This window comes from Pristis pectinata, chromosome 2 (genome assembly GCF_009764475.1).
Source record: "Pristis pectinata isolate sPriPec2 chromosome 2, sPriPec2.1.pri, whole genome shotgun sequence".
Lineage (NCBI taxonomy): Eukaryota > Metazoa > Chordata > Chondrichthyes > Rhinopristiformes > Pristidae > Pristis > Pristis pectinata.
Window position 1 is genome coordinate 115755526 of NC_067406.1, and position 26660 is coordinate 115782185.

Below are 26660 nucleotides of genomic sequence, written 5' to 3' on the forward strand. Positions count from 1 at the left end.
TACCACTCTGTGTATAAAAAACTTGCCTCACACATTTCCTTTAAACTTTCGCCCCTCTTCTTCTTAAACCAATGCTGTTGAGTATTTGATATATTCATCCTGGGAAAAAGACCTTGACTATCTACCCTAACTATGCCTCTCATGATTTTGTCAGTCACCCCCTCAGCCTCCAATACTACAGAGGAATCAATCCAACCTCTCCTTATAGCTAATACACTCCAGTCCAGGCAAAATCCTGGTGAACCTCTTCTGCACTGTCTCCAAAGGCTCCACATCCTTCTTATTGTGTGGTGACCAGAACTACACACAATACTACAAATGTGGCTTAACCAAAGTTTTATACAGCTACAACATAACCTTATACTCAATGCCCTGAGCGATGAAGCCAATGTTGTTCCTTTGTTTAAGAAGGGCAATAGGAATAACCCAGAGAACCTGACATCAGTGATAGGGAAGTTATTGAAGAAGATTCAAAGGGATAGGCATTTGGAAAAGCACAGACTTATTAGGGATAGTCAGCATGGCTTTGTGTGGGGAGTGTTCTGACTCACAAATTTGTTTTATGAGGAAGTAATGAAGGTAATCGATGAGAGTAGATCACCTTCTCATCATATGCCTTCTTTACCACTTATGTCCAGGGAGCTATGGACTTGCACTCCAAGATCCCTCTGTAGGGAGAAATTGGGTTGCTATAAGTCCCACCATTGTTCCTATAGGTGCTGCCACTTACTGTATACTTTCCTCTTGTCTTTAACCTTTCAACATGCATTACCTCATGCTTGCCCCAATTAAACTCTATCTGCCATTTCTCCTTTCAAGTTTCCACCCGATCCTTTGACAACCTTCCTCATTATCTACATCAATTTTCATGTCATCTGTAAACTTACTAATCAGACCATCTACATTTTTATCCAAACCAGTTTTATATATCACAAACAATAGATATCCCAGCACTGATCCTTGTAGAACACTACTGATCACGGACCTCGAGACAGAAAAAGACCCCTCCACTACTACCCTCTACCTTCTATGACTAAGATTATTTTGTATTCAATTTACAAACTCATCATAGGTCCCAAGTGAGTTAATCTTCTGGACCTGCCTACCATGAGGGACCTTGTGAAATGATTTACTGAAATCCATGTAGACAACATCCACTGCTCTATTCTCATCAATCACCTTCATCTCTTCCTCATAAAACAAATTTGAGAGTCGGGACAAAGCCATGCTGACTATCCCTAATAAGTCCACGCGTTTCCAAATGCCTATCCCTTTGAATCTTCTTCAATAATTTCCCTACCACTGATGTCAGGTTCTCTGGGTTATTCCTATTGCCCTTATTAAACAAAGGAACAATAATGGCTATTCTCCAGTCTTCTAGGACCTTGCCCATGGCTAAAGATGATACAAAGTTCTCTGTTAAAGCCCCAGCGATCACATCCTTTGCTTCCCTCGGTATCCTGCTATTGATTCCACCAAGCCTTGGGGACTTACCCACTTTAATGTTTTTTAAGACACTCAACACCTCCTCCTTGATCTCACCATCATCCATGTCCTTCTTCTTGGTGAATACCAATGTGAAAGTATTCATTTAGGACCTCATCCTCTTCCTTTGGCTTCGTGAATAAATTCGCTTCTTTGTCCTTTACTCTCTTTTTCCTAAGGTACATATAAAATCCCTTGGGTTCTCCTTAATCCTACTTGCCAAGGACATTTCATGACCACTTTTAGCTTTCCTAATTCCTTGTTTAACTTCTTTTCTGCTTCCTTTATATTCTTGAAGGTCCTTGTTTGATTTCATCTTCCAAAACCTTACATATGCTTCCTTTTACTTTTTGACTAAACTTGCAATATCTTTTGTCATCCAAGGTTCCCGAAGCTTGGCATCCTTATCTTTCATCCTTACAGGGGTGTGCTGGTCTTGAATTTGAATCAACTGGCCTTTAAAGGACACACACATGTCAGCTGTGGATGTACCGTCAAACAGCCGCTCTCAATCTACTTTCCTCCGTTCCTGCCTAATGTTGTAATTAACTTTCCCACAAGTTTGCACTTTCACCTAAAGACCAGTCTTATCCTTATCCATAACCATCTTAACACTTACAGAATTATTTTCATTATTCCCAAAATGCTCCCCCATTGAAACTTCAATCATCTGGCCAGGTTCATTCCCCAGTACAAGGTCAAGTATGGCCTCTTCCCTAGTTGGATTATCTAGAAACCCTCCTTGGATGCACCTAACAAAATTTGTCCCACTTAAACCCTTAGCACAAAGAGAGGCCCAGTCAATATTGAGAAAATTAAAATCACCCACTCCAATTGCCCTGTTGTTTTTACATCTTTCCATGATCTGCCTATATATCTGTCCCCATCTTCAGCTGTCTCTTGGATGGCCTATAGACTAATCCCATCATAGTGATTGCACCTTTCTTATCCTTGAGCTCTATCCATATGACCTTGCTGGATGAGCCCTCCAAGATGTCCTCTCTAAATGCTGCTGTGACATTCTCTCTAAATAGTAACACAACTCTACCACCTCTTTTACATCCCTCTCTGTCATGCTTGACAAAGTGTCTCCAACTTGAAACATTGACTGTTTCTCTTCCCAGAGATGTGACCTGACTTGCTGAGTACTTCCAGTGTTTTCTGTCTTTGTATTAAGAGAGATTGCGTTCTTCACAAAGAGACAGTATGACTTAACTGATGTACATCTCTTCTCTTGCCATAAAGTGATTAAACGTATAGCTGGGAAACAGCATATAAAATCAACTGGCAAACAAATAGAAGAAAATTCATCAGAAGAACTAAATTACTAAGTCTCAAGAAAATTTGTTTACAAAATGATAAACGTGATTTCGTGGAACAGGAGGTTACGATAGCAGTTGGAATGCAAAGTCAGTATTTCTTAGGGTGCAGAAGAGGTTCACCAGCATGTTGGAGAGGGTGCAGAGGAGGTTCACCAAGATGTTGCCTGAATTGGAGGATATTATATGTAAGGAGAGTTTGGACAAACTTAAATTTCTTTGCTGGAGCGTAGGAGACTGAGGTGTGACCCAATAGAAGTGTATAAAATTATGAGAGGCATAGATAGGGTTCATGGGGTAGGTGGCCAGAGTCTTTGTCCCAGGGTGTAAATATCAAATGCTAGCTGACATAAGTTTAAAGTAAGAGGTGGAAAGTTTAAAGGAGATTCACGAGGCAATTTTTTTAACACAGTAAGTAGTAGGTGCCTGGAATGTGCTGCCAGGAGAAGTGGTCAAAGCAGACACAACAGCAAAGTTTAAGAAGCATTTAGACAGACACATGTACAGGCAGGGAATATGGGGATACAGACCAGCTGTAGTCAGAAGGGATTAGTTTAGACTGGCATCATGGTCAGCACAAACATGGTGGGCTGAAGGGCCTGTTTCTGTGTTGTACTGTTCTATGCTTTATGTTCTATGTTTAAGCAAGGGTGCAGAGAAAGAAAGTATAGTGTTTTTCTTAGGTGTTACTATCTTGTCGCAGAATTCTCATTAACAGCAGAAACTTTATCCTGCTGTAAAACTTCCTGAAATTTTGTCACTAATGATGTGATGCACAAAACTCATCACCAGTGTGACTTTCAACATCACCGATCTGAATAATAAAGGTTCTTATGTACTTTTGGAACAACCAACCAATTTTTGTTTACTCGGAAACTGTATGTTTTGAAGGGTCAAAACTCAAATTCTCTCCTTTTGTCCTCTCTTGTGTCCTCAGATACAGGTTGACCTATGTGCTTGGACTGTTTTTCCTACTGTGGTCAAGTTCACAATCACTATTTTTCCCAGAATCGCGATCATTCCAGGCCGCTGCTGCTGATTTCTGCTACATCTCTCAGTTTTCTGCCTACTGCTGCATTAGGAAATCACCCAAGCTCGATAATCATGCATAAAAGGTGCATGTGAACCTTTGCCTCACCTGGAAGGGCTGGTTAGTTCCCTGGATGGGGGTGAGGGAGGAGGTGTGAGGACAAGTGTTACACCTCCTGTGAGGGCTGGGGAGAGTGCCAGGGGTCAGGGAGGGATGGGTGCGGAAGGATGAGCAGACTAGGGAGTCATGGAGGGAGTGGTCCCTGTGGAAGGCAGAAAGGGGTGGGGAGGAGAAGACATGGCTGCTGCTGGGATCTTGTTGCAGCTGACAGAACCCATTCTCACCTCCATTACCAGCACCGGTATCCCTTTATGTTCCTGCTTATCTCCCTCCAACAGCTGTCTCCAAACTTCACACTCTGCTCCCCCCATCTTGCTCCATCCGCCTCTCCATATTTCGCTCTCTCTCGCTCCCTCTCCCTCTGTCTGCCTCCATCTATCATTTACCTGTCACTGTCTCCTAACTCCACTCCTGCACCCCTCCCCAACCTGGCACTACCTGCCTGTCATCTTCCACCCCTCCTCAGTCCACCAGTTGCCTCAGGATCCTTTCTGACCGCTCCCCTTCTCCTCATTATACTGGCCATCTCGCCTCTCCACTCTCAGTCTTGATGCAGGATTTTGACCTGAAACTTCCAACAATTCCTCTCCTCCCACAGATGCTGCTCGACCCGCTGAGTTCCTCTAGCAGGTTGTTTCTTGCTTGCATGTTAACATTGGTCAAATGCTCATGTGAAGTTACTCCAATATCTTGGCACCAGTTCTTTGATATACGACCGTGTACCCTCATGTGATGTATCCCTGATTTGTGAACAGCAAGTAAAAACATCTCTGGCCATAATCAAGCAGTCAACAATTATATCGCGGGTACGGTACTGTAGCGGTTAGCGTAAAGCTATTATGGTGCCGGCGACCTGGGTTCAATTCCAGCCGCTGTCTGTAAGGAGTTTGTATGTTCTCCCTGTGTCTGCTTGGGTTTCTTCCGGGTGCTCCGGTTTCCTCCCACATTCCAAAGACATACAGGTTAGGAAGTTGTGGGCATGCTATGTTGACGCCAGAAGTGTGGCGACACTTGCAGGCTGCCCCCAGAACACTCTACACAAAAGATGCATTTCATAATGTGTTTCGATGTGCACGTGACTAATAAAGATCTTATCTTATATCGATGTTCCTATCAACATGGATTGTTAGCTTCCAATTTTAAAATCTTTAAGCTGCTCATTTTGCTCATTAGTTCATATTGTTTCAGCCTCTTTTCTAAGACTCTGTTATAAGCATTGCCATTACATTGAGAACCTACTTGGCTGATGTTTTTCTGGCTTGCATACAAGGGGCTAGCCTTCCGCAGAAGCAATATGCCATATCCCTTTGTAGCTGAAGCATCTCTATATTGGCATATTTGTGATGGATGATCACCATGCCAGGGTTAGTAGTTTTTAGTCTTGCCTTTCACACCAAATTCACTTATGTGACTTGGGCTTGGTATCAGTCACCTGGTCACAATTTCCACAGCCACAGTCATGAGCCTCCACCTCCTCCCTGTCTCTGATCTGATCCTCTCCATTCCTCAACTGGCCAACATCCTGCAGGGATGACTTCCTGGGTGACTGCACCTATCGTGGACTACATGTCACCCTTCTTTGTCTGCAACATTTAACATGGTTCACCACACCCTTCCACTCCAGCTGATGGGACTATTCTCACTTCCCCCCCACCCCTGCCACTGATTCCATTTTTATCCACCCTGTCGTATGCGGAGAGTCACAACCAAAGGTTTCTCTTCCCCTTTTGTAACATTGCCTCTGATGTCCCCTTGGGCTCCTCCTTCTAATGTCTGTGGCTGTTTGGAGGAAATCCACTGATCACAAATACGCATCACCACTAAGGTTGCCTATTTCGGTTTTCTGATTAGCATCTGAATCTGACCATGCCCCTGCCTCAATCTCATCTGCATCTGAAAATTTCATTAATGCTTTAGTCACTTCTATAAGTAAATATTTCAATGCTCTCTCTGCTTGTGACTCATCCTCCATGATGCATGAACTTCAGCTCATCCAATGTTCTGCCTCTCTAATCCTAGTGTGAGTCAATTCCTGCTCACCATTACCCCTGTACCCTGTTCACCTATGACTCCCCAGTCTTGATTTTTAAATGTTCATCTTCATTTCCCTCTGCACTACAGGAAGGACATAATTGCACAGGAAAGGGTGCAGAGGAGATTTACCTGGATGCTGCAGGGGATAGAACACCTCACCGACGAGAAGGGACTGAAAAGGCTGGGTTCATTTTCCTTGGAGCAGAGGAGGCTGACGGGACGCCTGATTAAGCTTTACAAAGTTATGAGAGACATAGGTACAGTATACACAACACTTTGAAGGTGGAAGAATAGGTTGTTCAGGCTGTTAAGAAGGGGTATGAGATCCTTGACCTTATAAATAGAGGCATTGAGCTTGAAACCAATGAAATCATACTAAATCTTTAGAAGACACTGGTTGGGTCCCAGCTAGGGTATTAACACCATACTTCAGAAAGGTCAAGCTCTTTGAAAGGACACAGAAGAGAATTACTGGAGTGACAGTTATGTGGAGACACTGGAGAAATAGGGTTGTTTCTCCATGGAGAGAAAGTTAAGAAAAATTTGATACAGGTGTTCAAAAGTGTGAATGAATTTGATATGAAAAATGAGGAGTAACTGCTTCCAGTGGCGGCAGGTTCAGTAAGTTGAAGATACAGGTTTCTGGGAAAAGAATTATAAGTGACAAGAGAAAAAGAAATAATCATGTAACTTGCTATGATCTGAAGTGCACTTCTTTAAAATCTGGTAGAGGCATATTCAATGGTCATTTTCAATAGTGAATTGAAGGGGAAGAACTATTGCAAATACTATGGGAAAACAGGAGGAAGTGAGACTCACAAAGCTAATACAAGGACAATTAATCAATTTGCTTCTTTTGCACTGTTTCATTCTGTGATTATGATAATGTCCATTCCTGCATGCTGGTGCCAGTCCATCAATTGAGGACTAAGTGAGACTATTAAAAGCTAGCATTGGCCACTACCATTGATATTGAAGCAATTTTCATGCTGATGTAGGACTGCCAACATTTTGTTCCAACAATAACATAGAAGAAACATAGAAAAACTACAGCACAGTTCAGGCCCCTTGGCTCACAAAGCTGTGCCGAACATGTCCCTACCCTAGAAATTACTAGGCTTACCCATAGCCCTCTATTTTATTCAGCTCCATGTACCGATCTAACAGTCTCTTGAAAGACCCTATCGTATCCGCCTCCACCACCGTTTCCGGCAGCCCATTCCACACACTCACTACTCTCTGAGTAAAAAACTTACCCCTGACATCTCCTCCATATCTACTTCCCAGCACCTTAAACCTATGTCCTCTTGTGGCCACCATTTCAGTCCTGGGGAAAAGCCTCTGACTATCTACCCGATCAATACCTCTCATCATCTTATACACCTCTATCAGGTCCCCCCTCATCCTCCACCTCTCCAAGGAGAAAAGGCCGAGTTCCCTCAGCCTGCTTTCATAAGGCATGATCCGCATTCCAGGCAGCATCCTTGTAAATCTCCTCTGTACCGTCTCTATGGCTTCCACATCTTTCCTGTAGTGAGGCGACCAGAACTGAGCACAATATTCCAAGTGGGGTCTGACCAGGGACCCATATAGCTGCAACAATACCTCACGGCTCCTAAATTCAATTCTCCGATTGATGAAGGACAATACACCATATGCCTTCTGAATCACAGAGTCAACCTGTGCAGCCGCTTTGAGCGTCCTATGGACTCGGACCCCAAGATCCCTCTGATCCTCCACACTGCCAAGAGTCCTACCATTAATACTATATTCCGTCAACATATTTGACCTACCAAAATGAACCATTTCACACTTATCTGGGTTGAACTGCATCTGCCACTTCTTAGCCCAACTTTGCATCCTATCTATGTCCCCCTATAACCTCTGACAGCCCTCCAAACTATCCACAACACCCCCAACCTTCGTGTCATCCGCAAACTTACTAACCCACCCCTCCACTTCCTCATCCAGGTCATTTATAAAAATCACAAAGAGTAAGGGTCCCAGTACAGACCCCTGAGTTACACCACTGGTCACCGACCTCCACTCAGAATACGACCCTTCAACAACCACTCTTTGCCTTCTGTGGGCCAGCCAGTTCTGGATCCACACTGCAATGTCCCCTTGGATCCCATGTCTCCTCACCTTCTCCATAAGCCTTGCTTGGGGTACCTTACCAAATGCTTTGCTGAATAAGGGGCAGGTTGCAGCGGGTCTTATTGTGAGGGTTTGTGAGAGGAAGCAGTTGCCGAGGATTGGGATTGTGGCGGGTATTGGAGGAGAGAATCAGGATTCCCAAGGAGATCGGAAGGAAGGTTTGGCATTCCTGAGGAGAGGCTAGCTAGAGCAGAAGAGCATGATTCACGAGGGGAGGATCAGGATGGCAAGGAGAGACAAAGCCTCCAGAAAATTTACCTGCCATTCTCAGGTAAAGGATTAAATTCCTGCCTGTTCTTACTCACCCCCAGGGACCACCCACCCCCACACCCAGACAGTGAGACATAATTCAGTTCTGGTTTCCTCCTCCAGTTGAACCTGTTCTATTGTGCCTCAGTCAGAACCAGAGGCGGATCTGGCATTGATCGGCTACTGAACAATAAAATGAAACTTGAAACTCGAACAAAGTGACATTTAATGTCCTTGCATGAACACACATGCCCAGAGGTAAAATATGATCCCACCATCAGATTCCCATTCTGAACAATAAAATGGAACCTGGCATAGAGCCCATCACTGTCTGGTCATGCAGGATTTTTAAATTATAGCTGATGATTAAGTTGTTAGTCTGAATATTTCTTACTTTGTATAGATGGCATGCACAGTGCAAAGGGAGCAAAGATGATAAAAGCAACTTTGCCATTCATTTTGTTTTAGCTGTATGGTTTCTTATTTTGTATAATTTGTCACTGTTGTGCTGCTGTGATCTGCCTATCATTCTTTACTGTTCAGTTAGAAGTACGGCTGGAAATTCTTGACTCAAAACAGGAAATTGTGCAACCTTAAAGCCACTGATAAGAAACACAGGCTCTTTGTTGATGGATATAATTATTCTTGTGTTCCAGACAATCCCCAGACTAAATTTGTGTGTTTGCTTTTGTCATGTCTCAGTAGTTGAGCTTTACTAGATCACCTCTACAATCCCTTCTGATCTTTACCTCTTACACTTTGATCCAGTCCAGTCAATGTAGCAAGTCTTTCAGCTGTAAACCAGCCTCTAAGCACCTTCATCTCCCAGGTTTACAATCCTTCTTAAACTGCTCTTTGTTCAAGCCACTACTTTAACACCCTTTCCTAACCTCCTCTGTAAAATATTGTTGGAAAATGTTAGATAATCTCAATTTCAGGGACATCAATTCTTGCATGCATCCGATATACAGGTGGGAACTGGTATCGTCCAATTCCCGTTGAGATGGAGACACATGTAGACTCCATGATTCCCCAAGCACCTGAGCTATGGTTAAAACCTTTTTTTACCTTCAATCATCAATTATTGAAGACCAGAGAAAAGATGAGGATCAAACCTTCTGTAGAAATTCATGGGAACCACAAGTGCTGCATGAGCAAAGACCCTGTTAAAAGTTACTTTGGCCTTGGTGTGGTCCACCATGGAGTAATTTGCTCTTGTTCTCATTCTAAGATGCCAGATGCGCAAGTCAACGTGCTTTTGCATAGTGTTACCAGAAGTGAAGTCAGCAGCCCTTGATTAATGAACATCATCATCCATCAACTACCCACACCTCCCACCACCCTCCAGTAATAGGAGAGAAGCTTCCCTGCAAACCCAGAACACCCAATCCATTGCAAAAAGGTATGCCATGACCACAGACCGCTGTGGAAAGGACTCCAATGATCCATCCTTTTAACAGCAAGGAATAATGGAAGGGTTAACGGAATAACAACAATGTCCCAAATAAACAACTTACCACTATCCCCACAGAAACGATTTAGGGACTGGTCCTTCCTTACCCTTGAACCACATATAAAACAGTGAGGTATTTCAGCTTTTATTGAAGTCAATGGTGAATAGATTTGACAGGCTGTAAATCAAACTGAGTGGCATGTAGAATGTTAAACATAGGACACAGCATGGAACAGGCTCCTCAGCTCACAATGTTGTACCTATCTAATTTAATTAGCAATCAAATGTCCAACCAAACTAATCCCTTCCACCTAAGTATCCATATCCTTACATCTCCCGCACATTCATGTGCCTATCTAAGAGCCTCTTGAACACCCCTATCGTATTTGCCTCCACCACCACCCCAGGCAACACATTCCAGGCACCCACCACTCACTGTAAAAAACTTGCCCCACACATTTCCTTTGAACTTACCTCCTCTCACCTTAAATGCATGTGCTCTTGTATTAGATATTTCAACCCTGGGAAAAAGATTCTGGCTGTCTACTCTATCTATGCCTCTCATAATCTTATAAACCTCTATCAGATCTCCCCTCAGCCTCCGATGCTCCAGAGAAAACAACCCAAGTTTGTCCAACCTCTCCTTACAGCACATGCCCTCTAACCCAGGCAGCATCCTGGTAAACCTCTTCTGCACCCTCTCCAAAGCCTCCACATCCTTCCTATAATCTGGTGACCAGAATTGAATGCAATACTCCAGATACAACCTAACCAGAGTTTTATAAAGCGGCAGCATAACTTCGTGACTCTTGAACACAGTGCCTCATCTAATAAAGGCAAGCATGCCATATGCCTTCTTTACTGCCCTATCAACCTGTGTATCCACCTTCAGGGAGCTATGGACTTGGACCCCAAGATCCCTCTGCTCAACAACACTGTTAAGGGTCTTGCCATTAACAGTACACTGCCTTTTTACATTTGATCTCCCACTTCACATTTGGCTGGGTTAAACCCCATCTGCCATTTATCTACCCATATCTGCAACTGATCTATATCCCGCTGTATCCTTTGGCAGTCTTCTACGCTATCCACAACACCACCAATCTTTGTATCATCTGCAAACTTGCACTGAGGAACTTCTACAGTGACATCCTGGAACTGGGGTGACTGGCCTCCAACAGCCAAACCAGCTTTGTGCCAATTAAGTCTCTAGCCATAGGAGTGTCTTCCCTTTGTTTCCCATTGACTTCAGCTTACGACACACTAGTTTAAATTCTGTCTTGATGTTGAAGAAGGGGAATAAAGGGTGGCACTCATAAAGCTAAGTAGGCTAGGGGCAATAAGGCTGAGAGCTGCAAGAATAGTGTGTAAGTGACAAAGGTAAACTCCCCTCCATACCATAGAATAGTAGGATAACAAAAGCAAAACATAGTTAGGGCCATAAAGCTAACTGGAGTAGGATTAGGCGAAGAATAAGCAGAAGTAAGAGAGCTTGCAACAGAATGTGGTCAGTAAGTGTCTGATCTGCAGGCATGAAGCAACTATTTTTAAGAAGGGTGAGGGATGTGGTCAATAAATGTCTGATCAATGGATGTAAAGGTGTTTCTTCACAAGACTGTGACATGTGTGTAAAAAATTGAATAGGAACTGCATTGTAGAACTGAGGGTAGAGTGTATTTGGGGACTGCCCCCAAAGTACCTCCCCCACGCTGCATGGTAAAGACGATGAATAAACCCTAGTTGTATCACTGAGTTCAGGACTCGAGATTCCTCATTTGAAGTTTCCTCCAACAAGTGTCAAGGGGAGTCATGTTCACCTTACATATGGACATCAGCTCTTCAGTCCATACCTTGACCAAGGCTGTCATGAGGACTGGTGCTGGCAAAACCTAAACTGGGTATTAGTGAGAAGATTATCAATGAGTAGGTGGCACCTGATAGCAGTGTTGACAATGGTTTCCATCAATTGATTGAGAGTAGACAGATTGGGAATTCATTGCCAGAATGGATTTGTCCTGTTTTTGTGAATAAGGCAAAACCTGGACACATTACCAAACCTGATAAAACAAGGAGTTTTAGACAAACACAAAACTCTTGTTGTTCCTGAATGAATCATTGGAAACCACCTCAGATGATCTGCTTCTTTGCTCCATATAGAAAAGTTTCACGGAAACTCTACTCCCTATTCACCTACTCTATGGGGAGGTCGAGCAGATAAAGGTTAAGGATAATTTGGCAGGTTATTTTATAGATGACAGGTGGAGAGTTGTTAACTTGTTGTTTCTCAGAAATATGAATCACCACATTGCTGAGATAAGACAGGTCAAATCAGTCTCATGGTATGCATGTAGTGTGGTTTGTTGCCCATGTTTCTAGGCATTGCATCAGCGCTGCTGCTTCTTGGTGGTCTTACTTATATGTAGTCTTTATAAATATATCAACTTCAGTTGAAAAAAGATTCATAGAACTACCAGGAAAAAGGGGGGAAAAGCACACAAAACATTAACTGAATAGATACTAATAAACATAGGTGAAAATAAATAATGACAAAAGATGGACAAGTGAACTAATCAATTCTTATGAAAGTAAAAATAGAAGAATGAGGAAACAATTGCAAACACCGAGCAAAGCAGAGAAATGATGAGGTGGAAAAAATTTATCATTAATTGGAGCAACATAATTTTGAAAGATTTTTTTGGATAGAAGCAGAAAAAGACAATAAAAACAAAATTAAGGTAAGAAACAAATGAAAAAAATACCAGGAGCACAGAATATGGGATAACTAAATGAAAGAATGGAAATCAAAATCAGCACCAGGTAAGATTTTTGATTTGATTGGACTGAATTGATCCCTTTAGCTCATGGAGCAGACTTTTTTCCCCCATTTCTCATTTCTTTTTTCTTTTTCTTTTTCTTTTTCCCTTTCTTTTCTTTGGAGCAGACTCGATGGGCCAAACGGCCTACTTCTGCTCCCTTGTCTTGTGATCTTGTGATTCCACATTCCTTGATGCCCTGAGGCAGAGGCAGTGGGTCTTCTGTTTGTATCCTGTAGCCCTATGAGAACTGTTCATATTTCCCTGAGGAGTTTCAGGTCTCCTATGCAAATATGTGCCAATACAGGAGTCCAAAACCTCCTTGTTGCTGCCATATTCACTACCTCAAGCGTTGGACTTCTGCCAGAATCCAATGATGCATCACCAGCTTCCTACAATTTCCCAGTGACAATGCTGAGAAAACTTTCCACTTAACCTGTCCCATGCTTTATTTCAGTTAAATTAAAACACCAATCAAATACATTTAATTTTTCTGATGTTTCTGTTTTTTCAATGTTATGATTTGTTTTTAGTAGTTTTTGAATGTTGTTGATTGTGAGTCAGAGACATTCAAAGCCTTTGGTGAGCTGGTGTGGGGCTTAACCAGCCCTCAAAGCATCCCTATGGGCCTTCTTGTGGATTGTGGTCGGAGTGTCTACTCTCCACACAGTTCCCTTGATCAGCTTTGAGCTGAGAATGGAGATCATGTTGCAGGCAAGAGCTGAGCAGTTGCAGCTGCTTATCACTCCCAGGAAATTCCAATCTGGTATCACATCATAACCTGTAGAATCACAGAATTGTGCGGCACAACAAAGGTCCTCGTTCCTCTGCCAGTTTTGTCAGAAAGCTCTATGATAAGCCCTACCTATTTGTTCACGCGTCACAGTCTGGAAATTTTATGTTGAATTTGCTCCCAACTTCTGTTCAGGATGCAAAGTCAGAACAAAACAAGTTGCGTAAAAAGATTTCTCCTCACTTCATTTGTGATTCTTTTGCCAATTGCTCCATAACCTTCAGTAACTATCTGCCAATGTAATTAGTCACTGCAAATCATGCAAGGGGCAGAGAGAGAGAGAGAGAGATGTAGCCAGTAGTTATGGTTTAATGGTTTATTAGGATACGCACAAGTAACTACTAATCGTATAATAATGAGATCCTAGCCTTCAATCTATTTCTAGTATGCATTACCAATGTAAGCCAAATGGATATTATAGCAGTAACAGTAAAGTAAATTACAAGCACAAGTATGTCAGGAACGCTCAATCTTGGCTACACTGCTTGTTGCATTGAAACAGACTGCTGATTAAAGAGACTGCAACTATTGGCAGAGTTGTTAATGCTGATGCAGTCTGCACTATTGAAATAGGTTGCTACCCTTTGTGGCTCAAAAGGCACTCAAAGCCCAGAGCTGTGGATGTAATGGGCTTTTATTCAGTATAAGCAGACGTGCAGCAGAGACCTGCTGGAATAATCCTCCTGAACATCAAATGCATCAAGTTTTATACTTTGTAGATACAATGACAATCATCAAACTTGCCCATGACCATGTCTAGTGTGCCTGGATGGAAAGGGAACCAGCCAGGAACCTCCCACAGTCCATGCATGGGGCCTGTTGTTTCACCTTATCTGTGGTTCAGTGCTGCAAAATACGTTAATTCAAGATGTATAGCTCTAATCCCTTGTTAAATGGTGCTAAATATCCTTACTCTAAAATGTCCTGTGTTTATAATGTTTAAACCATACATCTATTGTATAAGATAAGATATCTTTATTAGTTACATGTACGTTGTAACACACAGTGAAATGCATCTTTTGCGTAGTGTTCTGGGGCAGCCTCCAAGTGTCGCCACACTTCCAGCGCCAACATAGCATGCCCACAACTTCCTAACGTGTATGTCTTTGGAATGTAGGAGGAAACTGGAGCACCCGGAAGAAACCCAGGCAGACACGGGGAGAACGTACAAACTCCTTATAGACAATGGTCAGAATTGAACCCGGGTCACTGGCGCTGTAAAGTTTTAGGCTAACCGCTAAACTACCATGCCTGCCGCTACACTACCGTGCATATTAATGGCTATTCTCAGTCACCTGGTACAGTTTGTATCTTTCTATATTGTACATTGATCTCCTTTGTGCTAATCCCATCAGTGTTTTGTGGCTTGGAGTTTTGATATGTCTCTTGAGGAGTTAATTGGAATCTAATCAACATAGCCCTTGCTTTCTCAACCATCTTGAACTGGTCAATCCATACCAGAACGTCTCATGGTGTTGTTACATTTGCTATCTCAATATTGTTTATACATGTATACATTGGAGAGCCAATCAGCCTCGTATATTATAGTGATCAGCTTCCAAGTCACTTATTTTGAATGGCTCCACGCTGTGACAAGCAGCTAGAGAGCAGTTTTTGTTTGCATAGCCAAGCCTTATCAGTTCAAAACTAATTACTGTTCGTAAGCTATATTTGGGACTAATTTAAAGGCTGGTTCTTCCATATATCCAATATTAATTAAAAGCTCCCTCACTATGGCTCAATATTTCATTAGCTATGATTGAAATAGATCCCCATTAGTTAGAGTAAGATTGCAGCAGGAGTAATCCTAATGCTCAGTATGTGTATAAATAATCAATATTATGATAAACCTTGAATGGTACATGACCATGAGGCATCATGGAATGCTTGGCCAAATGTATATGTATATGGAATACATAAGGTACAAGCTACGGCAGTTAGGACAAAGGGCTTAGTTAAAAGTAATGCATTATCAACAGCTTGAGAAACATATTGAAAACAAGAGATCCAGGAACACTGATGAAGCTGGGATAGGGATGTTGTGAGAAATCCACATGACTGTCACGTGACAGTAACGACAATGACCCCCGCTGACCGGAGGACAGCATTGCTCCTCTGATCGGAAGTGATACTACTGTCAATCAAGGTGCGGCTCCACCCACCCCTCAGGTGTGAGAGTACCTTTTGCCTCTGAACTTGCCTGACCAGTACCCTTTGTCTCTGAACCTGCCTGACCATTGGCTGTGGCAGGAACCTTTGTCTTTGACTCCCACACCATTGGCTCGTTTAAATCACAACAGTGAGGCTCCACCCAGCCTCCTAGCACCATAAAAAGGGCTGCATCCCCTAGCCCTTCCTCTTTGATGACCTCAGGAGTAGTGAGGCAATGCTGTAGAGATCATTGGTAAGAGTACATCACCACATGGTCAGGAAGCGTTTCACTCAGACTCAGGGAGCGCTAAGGGCCAATGCTAGTGTGGGGCAGGCATTGAAGTGTTATATCCTGAAGTTGTACATTGTTATTGTGTGCTTGTTTGCATCAGTGTGTGTGTGTGAGTGTATTTTACCCCAGTTGCGATTTCCCTCTCGTGTTCGTGGTATCCTGTGCGTGAGTGAGCGTGTGTCTGTTCCCATCCATTCTGTCCCGCGTTTGCCTTTGTGATTAAACTAGTTTTGGTCTACAAAGCTCGTGCTCAGAGTCCTTGATCCTTAAGACAGTAAAGAACGATTTCACACAACAAGGGAACAACAGACAAATTAAATTTAAAGAGATGTGGAATGTATCTGATGGCTGACGACAGACATTGAAAAGCAGCAGAGAAGGTACGAGGGGAGCAGCATCAGAGAGCCCATATATGTGGGAATGAATGCATCCAGAATGATTGATCAGGGGAACAACCATCGGACGCACTTAGTTTCAAAATTATGTATGGGAGAACGGCATGCCCCAGATCGTCATGTCTGCTAGCCTAACCCAAAAACAGTGGGGTTATATCTGATGGGCTGTCAATTATCATCTTTACATGCAAACTGCATAAAGTACCATGTATTCTGATTTTTGGCTAGATTCTCACTTAAACTCCCCTGCAATTGCTTGTACTGATATCAAATAAATTCTCATTACTTCTATAGCTCTGGTTTCTTCCTAGCTCTTTAATCCACAACAAGTAATCAATCCTTATTAACTTTACCAAACCCCTTCATAATTTTCATTACTTTGTTTACATCTCCCTGAACTATTCTGTTTAAGAAAACCAATTTGAATACCTGAGATATTTAACAATTCCGCTGTGGGAGCTCTGTGTTGGAGATAGACGGGAATGTTGAACTCAAGTAATACATCAAATTATTCAATGTTGAGAAGACTTGATCAGGCTTGCAACAAACTCCTGCTTCTATTTCTTTATTCCAGGTTGATCAGGAAGGTATAAGATGATTGAAGCTGTTGGTCTCTTACAATGTTGCTGCTTTTATAGCCCTCATGATGGAGTTGCATTGAAGGGTACATGATAAGGTGGGAAGTAAAAGAGTTCAATCTGAAACAAGGAAGTTAAATCTAGACTAAAGAAACCATTAAGGACTGAGGAATATTTTGGCTATGATGGATTGGGAAGCTTTAATACAAGACATAATGGTAAACTGTCAAAAGTTGGCATTTAAAGAATAATACCATTACCATCAAACCATGTGGTCAACCCTGGTTCAAGGAGGGCATACTAGAGCATACTTCAAAATGAGGGATCAACCTGGTGAAACTACAAGGCAGAGCTACTTGCGTGTCAAATAGCACAAACAGCATGCCAAAGACAGAGCTAAGCAATCCCATAACCAACGGATCAGAGCTAAGCTTGGCAGTCATACCACAGTCAGTTGTGAATGGTGATGGATAATTAAACAACTCACTGTAGGAGGATAATCAGCAATGGGGGATCCCAGAACACTGTGCAAAAGAGAAAACTGAAGCATTTGCAAGTATCTTCAGCTAGAAGTGCAGAGTCGATGATCCACCTTGGCCTTCTCCAGTGGTCCTCAGCAGGATAGATGCCAGCCTTCAGCCAATTTGATTCATTTCACGTGCTATCAAGAAACAGCTAAAAGACATTGGATACAGAAAAGGCCATGGGCCCTAACAACATTGCAGCTATAGTACTGAAGACGTGCTCCAGAACTTGCTGCATCCTTGGCTAAGCTGTTCCTGTACAGCTACAACCTGGCATCTATCCAACAATGTGGAAGATTGCCCAGTTATGTCCTGTCCACAAGAAGCAGGACAAATCCAACCTGGCCAGTCACCATCCCATTATTCTAAACTCAAACATCAGCAAAGCGATGGAAAGGATAATCAATGGTGCTCAATTCAGGTTTCACCAAAGTCATTCAGCTCCTGACCTCATTACAGCCTGTTGTTGAAAAGGTTCTTTTGCAATCCTAAAGATCGAGGGCTCTGGACACAGGCTTTGGATTTTAAAAGTAATTTAATCACAAAGGCAAATGCGGGGACAGAATGAATGGGACCAGATGCACACTCGCACACACACATGCAGGAAACCGCGAACGTGAGGGGGGATCGCAACGAGGATGAGATACACACACTCACACACACAAACACACAATAAACAAGGTACAGCTTATCAAGGGATAAACACTTCAATACCTGAATACCTTGCCCCAAATAAGCATTGGTTCTAACATTCCCTGGAATCTGACTAAGACACTCCCAAGCCACATGGTAGTGCACACTCTTATAGTGGTCTCTGCAGCGTTGTCTCACTATTCCTGGGGAAGTTGAAAAAAAGAGACCAGGGGATTGCAACACTCTTTATAGTGCTGGGAGGCTGGTGGAGCCTGGCCAGGTGATTTAGACAGGCCAATGGTCAGGCAGGTTCAGGGACAAAGGTGACTTTCCAAAGCCAATCCCTATGCCCACACCTGATGGGGGTGGGGAGGGTGGAACCACACCTTGATTGACAGTGGTGTCACTTCCAATCCGAGGAGCAATGCTGTCCTCCATCCAGTGGGGTCAGTGTTGTTACTGTAACGTGACAGCCATGTGCTCTCCTACTACACAGTCTTGGTCTAGACATGGACAAAAGAGCTGAACTCCAGAGGTGAAATGAGAGTAACTGCCTTTGACATCAAAGCAACATTTGATCATGTATGGCATCAAGGAGCCCTGGCTAAAATGGAGTAAATGGGAATCAGGGGAAAGCCTTCTGCTGGTTGGAATCATACCTAGAGCAAAGGAAGATGCTTGTGGCGGTTGGAGGTCAATCATCTCAGCCACAGGAGTTCCTTGGGGTCATGTCCTAGGCCCAGACATATTCAGCTGCTTTATCAATGACAGAAGTTAGGAAAGGTCAAAAGTAGGGATGATTGCTGATGATTGCATGATGTTCAGACTCATTTGTGACTCCTCAGATAATGAAGCAGTCCACCTCCGTGCAGCAAGACCTGGACAATATCCAGGTCTGGGCTGGTAGGTGGCAAGTAACGTTCACATCACACAAGTGACAGACAATGGTGATAACCAACAAGAGAAAATACAGCTATCACTCCCTGATATTCATTGGTGTTACCATCACTGAATCCCCCACTATCAATATTCTGGGGGTTAGCATTGACTGGAAACTGAACTGGAGTTGCCATTTGCACAATGTGGCTCCAAGAGCAGGTCAGAGGCTAGGAATCCTGGGATGAGTAACTCACCTCCTACCTCCCCAAAACCTGTCCAGAATCTACAAGGCTCATGTCAGGAATATGATGGGACACTCTCCACTTGCCTGGATGAGTGCAGCTTCAACCACACCAAAGGAGCTTGGCATCATACAGGACATAGCAGCCAGCTTGGTAGGATTCCAATCACAAGTATTCATTCACTCCACCACTGACACACAGTAGCAGCAGTTTGTACCATCTGCAGTATGAACTGCAGCAACTCACCAAGATTCCTTAGACAGCAACATCCAAACCCACGACCTCTACCAGATCGAAGGACAAGGGCAGCAAAAGCATAGGAACACAACTACCTGGAAGTTGCCCTCCAAGTCACACACCGTCCTGATATGGAAATATATCACTGTTCCATCACCATCTCTGGGTCAAAATCCTTGAACCCACACCTCAAAGACTGCAGCAGTTCAAGAAGGCAACTCACTACCACCTTCTCAAGACCAACCAGGGATGGGTAATTAAATGCTGGATCAGTCTGCAAAGACCAAATCCCTTGAATGAATAATAAATAAATAAATAAATGCAGGAACTTCAATAGTTATATACTCCTACTTGGCATAAAAAAAGCCACCCAAGCATGGCTCACAAAAGAATTATGTGCTGACACATTATTTTCCACTGCTACTTTTGGCTAACTTGGATGTAGTGTACACTAACATTTACTCACAGAACGTGTGCTATCTTCAGGACAGTGCAGCTATGTTAAATGCAGTACAATGACATTATCAAGAACGTAACTGGCCCATGTCTGTGGACAGACAGAAGGGGACTTCAACTATTAAACAAAGGTCTAAAGAAACTGCACACATTAGAAATCTAAAATGAAAACAGAAAATTCTGGAAACACTCAGCAGGTAAATTGGTTTATTATTGTCACATGTACCGAGGTACAGTGAAGAACTTGTCTTGCATACTGTCCATACAGATCAATTCATTACAACAGTGCATTGAGGTAGTACAAAGTAAAACAATAACAGGTCAGAGAACATTGGTGAAAAGGTCGAGTTAAACCTCCTGATAATGGGTCATTGACCACAAGCATTAACTCACTTAATTTGTCTTTCCTCAGGTACTGCCTGATTTGATGAGTGTTTCCAGTATTTTCTGGTTTTGTTGGGGATTTCAAGTTCTATTTATATTTCCAGAAGTTAATGAACTCGGAACCTATTGTGCAACACAACTTTTTTTATGATTCACATGCATTCTATTTTAAACTTGCACATTATATATGATCAGGTCCTTGGTATATCAATACACCACAATTCCATATGTAAGGCCCAGTCCCATTGTGCTAGGATAGAGGCCTCTGGGCCAACACTGTGACATTAAAATTTGTGGCTCTTTCCAGCGATGGTCTCCAACCTGCTGTGTGTTTCCAGAACTTTCTGTTTTTATTTTAGACTTCCAGCATCTGCAGTTTCTTTGATCTTTGTTTACTGTTGAAGTCCCCTTGTGCCCATAGCTATTGGACAGTTACATTCTTGATAACATCACGTCTCAGCTTCTTCCTTTTTCACTCTTTAAGATATTGGAAATGGTAGCTTAAGCCATCAACACAGGCTGATTATTTATGAAACAGCTTATAGATCCAAGCCTGTGCTCTAACAATTGTTTTTTTTAAAACTGTCTCTTTTTGGAAACTTCTGGCCCCAGAAGCTGCTCTATCACTGGCAGAAGTTAATCATGTGACACAACAAACTGATATTACATATGACACATTTACGGGTAGGCTCACCTAGAAGTATTTTTCTTGGGATTTATTTCAGGTATGACTCCATAAACCACTACTGGTTAACTTGGTAACATCTCCCACATGTCCAGCCAATTGCCAGACCTCCTGGACTCATGTCCATCAATGTGTCCACCTCTGCTCCACCACCCCATAGTATCTGACTCCTCTTCAGCAACCAGTCACCAACGATCCATCTCCTTGTGTTGTTCCATCCTCTCAATGTCCTGACCACCTGTTGCCTCCAGCATTCATCCTCCCTCATAACCCCATCCCACACCCACACATAATCCTCTTCTTACCCCACTCTTCTCTGAATTCTGCTCTCCATCCCAATTCCTCCAATGCGAATCTACATTCAGCAAAGAGTCTTTCAGGAACAACCAACAAGTTAACATGAAACAAAGGAATTGCACATTTTGAAATTATATTCACAATGCAGGAAGATATATTTACGTATATGTTGAAGAGGGAGTGATCCTTGATCCTAAAGGGCCACTTAAGAGAGAAGAAAGAAATTGAAGGGGGGTACTCTTGAAATGTTGTTGGTAAGATGCTTCAATTCCATCAGTGGATCGTCATTATTACAGCCATAATGTATGGATGTGCGGAGAGGGACACTAACCCTGGGGACAAAAACATTAAAGAAGCAATCTACTCTGACTGGATAGTATTCCACATAAGGGCCAAGAGTCCGAGCACATCCTTGACTTGAGTTTTACATATAGCTAAGATTCGTCACTGAGTTCCCAGACCCACTGTGTTCCTGTAATCAGAGTGTTCATCATCTCAAGCCTCCGCAAAAAAAACAAGCAGTTTTTAATGTCCGTAACTGCGAGGAAATTGAAATTTCTGAGCAGTCAGCACAATAGTGGGAGACCCAAAGTTTGGCCCAGCTGATTGCAACTGTCGGCTCCACTGTGTTCTGATGCAGAACTCCTCTTCCAGTCCAGCAGTAGAACACAACATGCATTATCTTCTTAACTGTTTTGTCAGATAATCTGCTCAATAAACATTTTCAGCGACTCCATTTGATGGCAGGCATGACTCTAAGGGAGTGAGGAATGTTTCAGGTGAGTTATATTGTATGAATTGATTGAGATAATTTGTATGTATTTAATAATTTTCTATTACCTTCTGCTGTTTTAATCTTTGTTTATATTTGTGAAGAATTAACCAACCTGTATGATCAACATTTATTCTGAATACTTCCTGAGAATTTCATTTCACATGTGGGTGTTCTACATCATTGCATACTTAGCAGATTCCCCATGGAGAAGTACGCCTGATCATGGGAATATTGTGAAGGATCCTCCCTACAGCCAAGGAAAAGGAGGAGGGCACAAGATCAGGTGGAGCAGAACCAGCTGCTGTAGGGAAGGGGAAGGGGGTGTGTGAAGATGTACTGCCCACTGTGGGGTCAGAGATCTCCTCCCCTGGACCTCCAGTGCCACATTAAGAACCTGTACACTTTTTCTCAAGTTCCTGAGCCATCTTACAGTGTAAAGTTTGTCAGCCAGAGTTCTCCACATCTTCAATGCCAGCAGATCTGAGGAGCCCACACACAGTATATTACATTTCACATAGCCCCTATTTACTGACACTTCACCCCTTGGACAAATAACAATGGTGCTTTCCACCTTTATAACTTTACTCCAAGGTTCTGGAGAAGTTTACAGAGAATGTGAGACTTGATTTAAGCAAGTAAGCATTCACAGTGGCTCCTATGTTTAAATAAAGCATGGCTGGTAACTATTGAAACAGAAAATGCATCGGGGGATGGAACCAGCATGAGGAGAACTGGTTACTAGAGAGGAGTCAGGCGCAATGGCAACTATTTCTGGCAGCTCATTCCAAATACGCACCACCCTTTGTGTGAAGAAGTTGCCCCTGATGTCCTTTTAAATCTCTCAACTCTGATCCTAAACCTCTACCCTCTTGTTTTTAGCATCCCCTCCCTGGGAAAAAGACTATGTGCTTTCATCCTGTCTATGCCCATAATGACCTTATATACTTCTACCAGGACACCACTCAATCTCCTATGTTCCAGGGATTAAAGTCCTAGTCTACGCAACCTCTCCTTGTAACTCAGGCTCCCAAGTCCAGGCAACACCCTGGTAAATCTGTTCTGCACTTTTTCTAGTTTAATATTATCTTTCCTATAACAGCGTGACCAAAACAGTACACAATACTGCAAGTGCGGCCTCACCAACATATTGTATAACTGCAACATAACGTCCCAACTCCTATATTCAATGCCCTGACTAATGAAGGCCAGCATGCCAAATGCTTTCTTCACCAGTATATCTGTGACGCCACTTTCAGCGAACTATGTACTTGCACTTTGAGGGCCCTCTGTTCCATAACACTCCCTAGCGTGCTACCATTCACTGTATAAGTCCTGGTTTGATCTCCAAAACTGCAATACCTCTCACTTATCTGGATTGAAAGCTACTTGCCAATCCTCAGCCCACATACCCAGCTGATCAAAGTCCCCTTGTAATTTTTCATAACCTTCTACACTATCTACAACACCAGCTATTTTAGTATCATCCACAAACTTACTAACCATGCCTTGTACATTCACATCCAAATTGCTTACATAAATTACAAACAGCAGAGGTCTCGGCACTGACTCCTGTGGCACACCACTAGACACAGACCGCCAGTCTGAGAAGCACCCCTCGACCATCACCCTCTGCTTCCTACCACTGAGCCAATTATGAATCCAATTTGCTATCTCCCCCGGATCCCATGCAATGTAACCTTCCAGACTAGCATGCCATGAGGACCTTGAACAGGTCTTGCTAAACTCCATCCAGAAAACATCCACTGCCCTACCCTCACTTACCCTCTTGATTACCTCCTAGAAAAACTCTAAGGGATTTGTTAGACACAACTTCCCACGCACAGAGCCATCCTGAATCAGACCCTGTTTCTCCAAATGTTGGTAGAACCTGTCCCTCAGAATCCCCTCCAGCAATTTACCCACCACTGGTGTCAGACTCACTGGCCTGTACTTTCCTGGCTTGTTTCTTCTACCCTTTTTAAATGGAATGTGTGGGAGGCTCAGTGCTGGAGACATCTGTTGGGATGGGCAGTGGGGAAGGGGTGGGGAAGGTGTGGGGCAGATGACAGCAGGAAGAGGTGGCCTGAATCAGCTTCAGTCAGGAGGTGTTGTGCATCAGATAAGCTGTGCAAGTGATGTCATCAAGACATGCACGGCCAGCTGTTTAACATCACTGTGTACGCCCAGCAGCCTCTGTCACACACACAGTGGGACTTGATCCACATCTAAAACTGGGCTCGGCACATACAAGGATCTGACAATATTTACTGACAACAAGAAGGCATACAGGAGTGAGATAGATCAGCTGGCTTAGTGGTGTCACAACAACAACCTCTCACTCAACGTCAGCAAGACCAAGGAATTGATTGTGGACTTCAGGAAGGGGAATTTGGGAGAACACACACCAGTCTTCTTAGAGGGATCAGCGGTGGAAAGGGTGAGCAGCTTCAAGTTCCTGGGTGTTAACATCTCCGAGGATCTGTCCTGTGCCCAACACATTGATGCAATCACAAAGAAGGCACACCAGCAGGTCTACTTCATTAGGAGTTTTGGTATGTCACCATAGACACTTGCAAATTTCTACAGGTGTACGGTGGAGAGCATTCTGACAGATTGCATCACAGCCTGGTATGGAGGCTACAATGCACAGGATGGCAAGAGGCTGCAGAGGATTGTAGACTCAGCCAGCTCCATCAAGGGCACGACCCTCCCCACCTCCCCACCATTGAGGACATCTTCAAGAGGCAGTGCCTCAAGTAGGCAGCAACCATCATTAAGGACCCTCACCCTCTTCACATTACTACCATCTGGGAGGAGGTACAGGAGCCTGAAGACCCACACTCAATGATTCATGAGCAGCTCCTTCCCCTCCACCATCATATTTCTGAACAGTCCATGAACCCATGAACACTACCTCATTATTCCCTTTTTTGCACTATTTACTTATTGTATAATTTACAGTTTTTTATGTCTTTGCACTGTACTGCTGCCGCAAAACAACAAATTTCACTCCATATGCGACAGTGATAATAAACTTGATTCTGATTCTGAGCAGTTCTTAGACAGAATTTGCGTGGTTCACAAAAAACTTGTGCTTCACAAAATATTCCAAGCCTATTAATTTCTACAAATATAAATAGAACTTGAAAATCCCCTTCGAACCACAAACTACATTGTTGAAACACCACTGCCCTTCATTTCTATCAGTTGTCTGGTAACATAAGCACTGAGTAAACATTTTGTGAATAAGTGCTGGTAAACACTACAGCCAAATAAGGCAAAAGCAGCAGCAGAAAATAATACATTGCATCTAAGCAAAAGGGAAACATTTTGACAGAATAATTTTACGTCACAGATTATCAGTAAATTTGCAGATGAACAATGTTAAAGTTATTAAAGTTATTCATTACCAAAATCTTAAAAGAATTTTATACAGAAGAGTCTTTTAATTCACGGAGGACACCACTGTTGTTGGACGAATCACATGTGGTGATGAATTAGCTTACCGGAGCGAGATAGGACACCTAATTGAGTGGAGCCTCAACAACAACCTCTCACTCAACGTCAGTAAAACTAAAAAGCTGATTGTTGACTTCAGGAAGGGGAAGGAGGGCAAACATGTGCCAGTCTATGTTGGGGGATTGGCAGTGGACAGAATCAATAGCTTTAAATTCTTGGGCGTTAGCATGTTGGATGACCGGTCCTGTGCCCAGCACATAGATGCAAACACAAGGAAGGCGTGCCAGCGTCTTTACTTTCTTAGGATGTTAAGGAGGTTCGGCTTGTCACTGAACACTCTAACAAACTTCTACAGATGTACTGTTGAAAGTATCCTGACTGGTTGCATCATGGTCTGGTCCGGCAATTCGAATGCACAGGAATGTAATAAGCTGCAGAGAATAGTGGACTCAGCTCAATACATCATGGGCACATCCCTCCCGACCATCGGTTGTCTCAATAGGAGGCACTGCCTCAAAGAAGGCAACATCCATCATCAAAGATCCCCCAATCTGGGCCATGCCATCTTCTTGCAGCCACCATCGGGCAGGAGGTACAGAAGCCTGAAGCCCCGCACCACCAGGGTCAAGAACAGCTACTTCCCTTCAACCATTCCATTCTTGAACCAACTGGCACAACCCTAATTACTGCAGTTTAGCAACATTATAACTATTTTGATCACTTTGCACTAAAATGGACTTATTTTGTTCTAATTGTGTTCTTTTTAGTAAAATTTTCGTATAATTTATGTTTAATTTATGTTTTTTCTTGTGAATGCTGCTTATATGATGCTATGTGCTTGTGATGCTGCTGGAAGTAAATTTTTCATTGCACCTGTGCATGCATGTGACAATAAACTTGACTTTGAAATGTTTACTAGAAAACCCATTTAAGTTCATGGAGACGGGAGTCTTCTGAAGTATGAGCAATTCTATCAATGCAAATAAATTAAAGATAAAATAATGGAAATCTACATTCAGGAAGGAGTATTCAGCAAAAAATAGGGAAGCTAGGGAAGAAATTGACAGATCTGGCTGAGATATATGCATCATCGTTAGCAACAGGTAAAGTGCCTGAAGACTGGAGGTGGCTATTGTTTTACCTTTAGTTAAGAAGGTCTGCAAAGAAAAACCTGTGAACTATAGACCAGTAAGCCTAACGTCTGTAGTAGGTAAGTTATT